The 8,278-nt window shown below is 40.2% G+C and overlaps 1 pseudogene; it reads left to right on the forward strand.

Moving 5' to 3' along the window:
• Positions 1-3: 3 nt before the first annotated feature.
• On the forward strand, positions 4-6,464 carry LOC113076366 (hypermethylated in cancer 2 protein-like; annotated as a pseudogene).
• The last annotated feature ends 1,814 nt before the right edge of the window (positions 6,465-8,278 follow it).

An 8,278-nucleotide genomic window follows, 5' to 3' on the forward strand; every position in this document is an offset into this window, starting at 1 on the left:
AACCCGTCAGTTTTCCGGCAGGTACTGGACTTCATTTATACTGCAAGCTTTTATCGTCTGATCAGTTCAGTGACCACAATTTTAGTGCCCTTCTAACGGCAGCAAGCTACCTCCAACTTCATGACCTGGCTGCTCTCTGCAGAAGAAGCTCAAGCGTAATGGGAGATCCCTTCTTAATAAACCAACCACACCTACCAATGGGAAGAACGTCTAGGAACCAAAGGCTGTCCTCTACACCTGTAACTCCAAACCAAATGTCAGGGTTAAAAGACAGTGAGAAGACAAAGAGGCATGAGGAGCTACTCAAAGAAGACTTGTCTGATGATGAGATGTTTGTGAGAAACACCCACTGTACAACCTCAGCAAATTCGCTCAGTCCCTCAACGAGTAAGAATGGAAGCAATGGCAGTTGTGGCATGCAGGAACTTGGCCTAGACCTTCCAAGAAAAGCCCCTCGGGGAGCACAGCCACTGAAGAAGTAAGTCCAGCAGCATCCCACAAGAATCACCTCAGTCTGCCTCAGAATCCACAGCCAACAGTGCCTCATTTGATGAGAACACCAACACGCAGAACCTCACTGCTGGAGAGCCCATGGAGCAGGGCAGAGGAGAATGCGAAGAAAGCCAACCGCCTCCGGATGTTGAAAAGCGTAAAAGTTCCCGACAGGTCGCCCGGCAGAGAAGGCAACCCAAGAGTGAAGGCAACAAGAGGGAAGATGCAAAACGAGGAATTTTACCCAACAGTGTTGTCAAAAGATTTAAAGTAGTTGGGGAGAGGCTCCCTGGTGGAGGAATGGCAATTCCGAAGTATCCTTCCAGTGGAAAGATGATGAGGAAGGTTTAGAGAACGGACAGGAGCAAAGTGAAGAGAGTGGACAGAGCGAGTGTGAAGGTGGACGGAATAGCGCCAATTACGTCTTCCGACAGGAAGGCTTTGAGCCTGCCCTTGGTGACAACCTTTATGTTTGCATCCCCTGTGGTAAAGGCTTTCCGAGCTCAGAGGAACTGAATGCCCACGTGGAGACCCACACAGAGGAAGAGTTGTACATCAAAGAGGAGGAGGATGATTCCTATCCAAAGGAAGATGAAGTAGAAGCGGAAGACTTGTCTTCACAAGTAACCCATGTCCTTGGCACCGAGTCCCGCCGCTTCAGCTGCTCGGTCTGCAACAAGAGCTACAAAGATCCAGCCACTCTTCGACAACACGAGAAGACCCACTGGCTCACCCGTCCCTTCCCCTGCAACATCTGCGGCAAAGATGTTCACCCAACGTGGCACCATGACCCGCCACATGCGCAGCCACCTGGGCCTGAAGCCATTCGCCTGCGACGAGTGCGGCATGCGCTTTACCCGCCAGTACCGGCTCACGGAGCACATGCGGGTTCACTCAGGTGAGAAGCCGTACGAATGTCAGCTATTGTGGGGGTAAATTTACCCAGGCAGCGTAACCTCATTAGCCACCTACGAATGCATACCTCCCCTTCATAAGCCAAAGACACCTTGAACAGTAGACCCTCAGCAAAAAGAGTCAATGCACACATCTTCCTTTTGAAGTACACTGCAAGGAGCCGATAACCCAAAGCTGGGTTCTCTTCTGCTGTTAATTACAGGAGGAACCTTTCAAACAATAAGTCCCAACAATGGAAAAAATAAACCAATCGGTATGAGTTTATGGGCATATGATTTTTATTTTGTATGAATTTTGCTGTGAATGAAAAACAGAGGTACTAATGCTGTTGTATGATTCCTTGGGATATTGTGACCACTCTCAACCACTATAATCCATGCATTGTTTCACAAGTCCATGTGGTCTGTCTGATTGTTAAGAGTTTTGCGTGTCCCGGAAATATTCCTTCTTTCCATTCTTGGTCCTTGATAAATTATCACTCTCGAGAGTTCTGGCGATATATTTTATGTAAAACACTCAGCAAGGTTTGAGCTTGTACTGACCAAGTTATTCTATACACAAAGGTTCTAATTCTTTGAAGTGTCTCCTAAGGGTCTCAAAGATCGTGTTGTCAGACATGCAAAATGGCTTGTCTGTCGTCATTTAAGTGGTGTTTCATAAAAGCTTTGTGCATCCAACCAAACATTTCCCAGTATACCTACTCTGCACTTCACATCCATTGGCTTAATTCTTGGTGTAGCTGAAAAACAGGGTCTTTGTAAGTTTTGTACTGTGGTTGATGATTTGGTGATAGGAGTTGGCATGAATTTACTCCAATGTACCCTGTTCCTACATCTGGATGCAAGCCAATGCAAAGTGGTGACGAGAGGCCATGGGTGTCTTTTTTGTCGTTTACTCGCATAGTATATAGGGTTTTATTCTCAAAGAAAAGCCAAACTTAAAGGTACTTGTTTTTAGATTTCTTTAGATAACTTATTGGTATGCTTCTGTGAATGATTTAACTGGAAGTTCTTTCCTTTATTTCTTTAGGATCAGTGAGGGTTGGGTTGATTTGGGTGATGGGTTGGGCAGGGTTCATTTTAGTGATACTGAACTTCAGAAAATCTGTCTAGTGTTTTTTTTTATTAGTATTTTCCCTTCACTGAACAAGGCGAGTCCATAAGGTATCGTCTCATTGCTACCTCTTAATTAAGAACAATACATTAATTGCAGCTATGGAGGTCTCTGAATATAGGTGTATATATAGTTTGCTGAGGCTTTCAAAATACTTGCAACCTACCCATCAACAAAGGTTTTAAGTTTTAAAAGCATTATTGTAGAGAATAGTTTTTTTGGGCACATGTATTTAAGGTATTGAGAGTTTTATGTCAAGAGAAATCCAAAGAGAAATGTAATATTGGGGAGAATGGCTTACCAACAAACGTTTCCTGTAGAATATCCCTACCAAAGTTTTTAGATTGCATTGCAGGAGGTAAGGATGTACTTTTGTCTTTTAGTTCTTGATGAAGAGCAATGTAGTGGGAGGTTAGTTTGTACTTGACATTTTACTAAAAACCAATGAAATCTTCTGGTGGTTGGTGGGCCACTGGCTTTCTATTTTTTTTTTTTAAGTTTACAGAAGTTTTTCAGGAGAGTCTGGATTCTTACTTTGTCTGCAGAGAGACTTTGAAGAACTTCAGAAGGACTCATTTATTTAGTTCAGACCAAGAGAAAACTGCATAACAAGTGTCGTAGGTTTTTTAGTTACATGTTGAACATACTTGGAAAGCTTACTGAATGAGGAGGAATTGATGCACTGGATTGCTTATTAGCCATCAGTCCCAAATAAAACATTGTTCAGAAACCATGCTAAGTTACATGGTGTCAAGTTAAAACCATGATCATTTACTCATTCAAGGTATTATATAAAGTAAGCATGTTGAAAATAATTTAAGGTTACTCAAAATGCTGGTAATTGTGTCGGGTGAATGTTACATGATCAGTGTTGGGTAAACGCTGATGGATGTATTTATAGTTCAGTGTTGAATTCTTTGCTGCCATCTTCATTTCATAACTGAGTTACGATTAATTATTCCGCCAATCCCAGTGTATCACATTCCATGAGTAATTCTTAGCCTTCTTAATGTAAAAGTCTTAATGGCATTCCTTTTTTCTGGTTCTTACTCCAAAGTCTTGTGTTTGTGCTTGTTAATGATGAACTTTGGGGTGCAGCTATAGACGTGTTAATGGAGTAGTGTTTACAGATAACCTTTTTCCTGGAATTCTGTCAGTCTTTAATTTTTCTGGGGTTTTTTTTCATTGATTTTTAAAGTTGTATACTGAAGATGTGTGCAACTCGTTCCATTTACACACAGTATTCATGTGATTTCAGCATAGCACCAAAGCTTACCAAAATAGCCAGTTATATTTAACTTTAACCCAATGCAAGTAACCAAAATGTCTTATTTACTAAGTTGTGCACATCTTGGATGTTAGATTTTGTTTTGTTACAGTATAAGTGCGCTCTGGTGTTGATGCACACCTCAACTCAGGGAGACTTTTTAAATATTTTTTTGTTGTCAAACATATTGAACAGGATTCCAGGAAAAGGTTCCCCTTGATATCTTGCTAATTTACAAGCACTTCATTTGAAAACCATCAAAAAATTATGTCTTGGGTGATACGAGGCTCTGTTGTTGATTCCAGCGTTTGAGACTATAGCTGAGAGAACTGGGAGAGCGGAAAAATGGATGACACAAAGTTTCAAACTGTGACAATAATGTTTCTACTTCAAAGCTTCAGGGATAGTTCTGCATATTTTGAAATGCGGAGCTTTCGACTACATTTGTAAGACTGTGTCAATTTCTGTATTTTATTGATGAAAAGCAAAACACTAGTTTCCTACGAAATAGATTTTAAGAGTGTGTTCCCATTTCAAAACGCCTTCAAAAAAAAAAACAAATGAAAAAATAAAACAAATCCAGAGATGTACATGGAAGATTTTTACTTTTAAGTTCAAGAGTGTTTTTTTGAAAAAAACAAGCATTCTAGTAAGCGCAAAATGTATAAACTAATAAGATGAAAGCTCATACCCAAATTTTCTGACTATTTTCTAAACCAAAGCACATTTTGAATGATTGATTGATTGATTGACAGCTTGTCTGACATTAAAGATACTTGTGTATAATATCTCATTGTTTACATAAACTCTTTACAGTCATAGACCTCAGGTGAGGAGAGGCCAGTTTGGACCTGCTTCCGTGTTTAAACGAATCGTAACCGTGTGTCTTACCCTGTGAACGCAGCCGCATGCTTTTGATTTGGATGGGCTGCTACTTTTATTGATCTGCGACTGGCCCTTTAAGACGTGCCGAGACATCCCCTTCTGAAAATCATGTTGTTGACATCATTATTTTTATGAATCTGCTGCTTTTCTTTTTTCTTTAAAAAAAATGTAAATACGCATGAATAAAACGACAAACACATTTACCTCAAAGTAACTTTTTAGAACTTGCTGCATATATAAATATATATATTTTATTTGTAAAAATTCTTTGCATCATCATCTCTCTTAGTTTATTTTAGTTTTTCAAAAACTGTGTTGTAAGTATTCTGAGCTGCCTGTGTTTTGTTTTTTTTTTTGTCCATAAAAGAAGCAACTTAAAAACCGACTGGCCTCTCCTCCATCTACTTTGGTGCAAACACTTACTGACAGTGTTCACTTTTTTTTTTTTTTATCAAATGTCTATTGTCAGTGATGAATGTATTTATTTGTTTGATCCTGTTTTCACACTTTAAGCTTTCACTTTGGGTGAGACGACGTGTCTTCAGGGTCTGATGTATTCTGTCGTAGTAAGCTGAGAGGTAAACTGAAAAAAATGACAAGACGGATCATTTTCAAACCTGTGAAGACGTAGACATGAGGAATGTATTTCTCCATGAAGTGTCCATCATAAAGGATGTATCCCACATCGTTTTGTAATCTTATCTCACTCAAAGCATGCACGTGCTCTGGATCATGTGTTTCCTGTCACGGACACTTGAAGGCTGTTTGTCGACTTTAAATGTTCTCTGTCTGTACGCCTCTGCCCGCCGATACAGGAAGGGACCTTTTAGAATTGTGTTAAAGGCATTCAAGGTTGTGTTTTCTGTACTGAAAGCTGTCGTGTTGTTGCACGCTGCGATTCAAGGCTGCCAGTCGATTCCATTTTTCTCTCTAAGGGAGTTTTATATACAAATGCCCAACAGAGCCAAAGGTTTTTCCTTAGAAACACTCAAATCTCCTAATTTTTTCACTGTAAGACCACATCTTTTTAAGCTTTATACAATGCACTTTCTAAGTTCTCACTGAGGTCCTTCACACATTACATCTCATCAGTTATTTACAGATTTACTGAAGCTTTGAGTAAATGCAAAGATTATAACTCACACTTGTTTGCTGCTAACATGTAGTTTTGTCCAACTTTACATATCCCAGATAGTATTATATGTTGTTTTTGTTAAACATTGCCTTTTGTCAATGTAACTGGCAAGTGTCAGGGACCTTAAGTTACCAAACCAACCCAAACCAACTAAACCAAAGCCAGATTTACAAGCACGTGCATAGCAGGTGGGCATGTTTCCCATATGTTTTTACTTAAACACCATATTGCATTGCTAGCCTGTCCACCATACACGTTCTAATTTAGCATTCCAGTAACTTTTTTTATGAGCCGATTAATATTTATTTTCATTCTGACTGAGAGAAGGGCACAAGATTAGAGAGAAATTTGGAGGAAAGTAGACATAGTCACCAGTAGGAGCATTGATTTAGCACACTTGTGAATGAAGACAAGTTGCTCTTGACGAAAATGAATTGGTTTTTGGTCAGCCTTGAAGATGTTGCGTGGACAACACGGCGGTATCACGTTCCTCAGAGAGCTTGTATTCAGGTCAGAGCTACATGCAGCATGCAGCTCAAATTCTGTCTCATGTGAATAAAACACAGTGTACAGAGCTCATCTCACGTTCACAGTCTTAATGTACAGCTACGAGAAGTCATTTTAGAATCTTTTCATTAAAATCTTGATAAAAAAAAATGCTGGGTTCTCTGTGTGTCCTTTTGTGTTTGAGTTCCTTCATGTTCTTTTGCTTTTATGACTTACAGTGGAAGTAAATGGGGTAATGCAAGTCTTTTCCTTTTAAGATCATTGTGAAATAATTTATTTTGACCTTGTCAGTGCAAAGTTACGATCCAATCCAATCTTGACCATGCAAAGCCAAAAATGTTCTTTTTTTTTAATTTTCTTTTAAGTAAAGTTCATGCAATGATGCAGGGAAATGACTAATTTGGACAGCTTCATATATATATATATATATATATATATATATATATATATAATTTTTTTTTTTTTTTTTTTTTTTGTGCTTTAACAACAACAAAGTGGTATGGTATCCCATTTTTTGTGTCCTTGAAATGCCCCATTTACTTCTATTTTAATTGGCTTGCCAAAATGAAATTTGTGTGATTTTAAAAAATGCCCTATTTACTTCAATTGTAAGTTTGCTTTAAGGCTTAGTTTTGCCTTTGAAATTGGTGCAACATTCTTGTGATCTAATCACTTCTTGACTTCTGCAACTATTTTGACCATGCAAAGCAAGGAAAATCTTACTTCTGCATGATCCGTGCAATGATGCAGGATAATTTGTTTTTACATAGAGAAAACTCCAAGCACAGGAATTACACAATGTGAGGAATAACTAGAAGTTCATCTGTTTAAAACAGTAGTCTCAAATGTCAATTTTTTTTATACAAAATTGTAAAATGGAAATTAACATGATCTATGCAGTGATGCATGAAAATTATTGTGCCTGGATTTTTCCATGCAAACAGTAAATATACAAGCGATGAATAACTAGAAGTTAATAAAATATGCTTTAATAAAACTATGTGGTATAGTGCCCCATTTACTTCCATTGCAAGTTTACTTCAGGGCATTGTATAATTTTATATGCATCATTCACTGAATGAATTGAAATTATTTTCTGTTGATTGTAGTTCCAGGTTCAGTGCTCTGTTCACATTTAAAGCAGCTGCACTTGAGTTTCTGCACCATCCAGAGGTGAATGCTGCGGGACGTGTTGCGTCGTTGAGACCGGGGGTCACCGATGATTAATGACAAGAGGGCAAGAGAGGGAATCGGGGCCCCTCACCCCAGCCGGGCTCTAACGGCCCGTGGCACAAGGGGTCCGTCTGCCATCTGGGAGCCCCTCTCTGTGCTTCACCAATCAGAGTGGATGGCTCGCTCCTTCAGTGGCACTTTTCTTTCCCCTCTGCATGGCCCTCCGCTCGGCATTCTCGCGGCAATTTAGACCGGCCCTCCTTTTGTTCCCCCACCAGGCTTGCCAGTGTATGTCAAGAGGCCAGCGTGCACCTCCCTACCCCGGGGGAAAAGAGGGTTGGCATTTTTATGCTCCTTGTGTGGCTGATTCTACAGGGCCATTAAGCCCCGCCTCAAGTGGTGTCACATGCCAAATGACCCTGAAAGGGGTCAGTTTCAGGCACAATGAGTTGTATGTTGATGCCGCCTCCCCCTACTCGGCCCGTCTGCTAAGTACAGACTAACTATAGACACATCTGCGAGGAGGCAAAATCACATGCAGATCTTGCAGGAAGCCCTTAAATGCATGAAAGGCCTTTCAGCGTCTAATGCCCATGATCGCCGCATCTGCTGCCCGATGCTTATTTGAATATGAAAACTGGTTAAGGCCAGCGGGACTGTTGCTGTTGGTCATAGTTTGGGTTGGTGATTTCAGCAAGCTCCTGTGATGTGGTATCACAGCTAATAAGGCCTATCTGGAGACTTGGGCCAGTAGGACACCACATAGCCACATGTTAAAACCACTCCAACAC

Source organism: Carassius auratus, unplaced genomic scaffold, assembly GCF_003368295.1.
Source record: "Carassius auratus strain Wakin unplaced genomic scaffold, ASM336829v1 scaf_tig00020199, whole genome shotgun sequence".
NCBI classification, from domain to species: domain Eukaryota; kingdom Metazoa; phylum Chordata; class Actinopteri; order Cypriniformes; family Cyprinidae; genus Carassius; species Carassius auratus.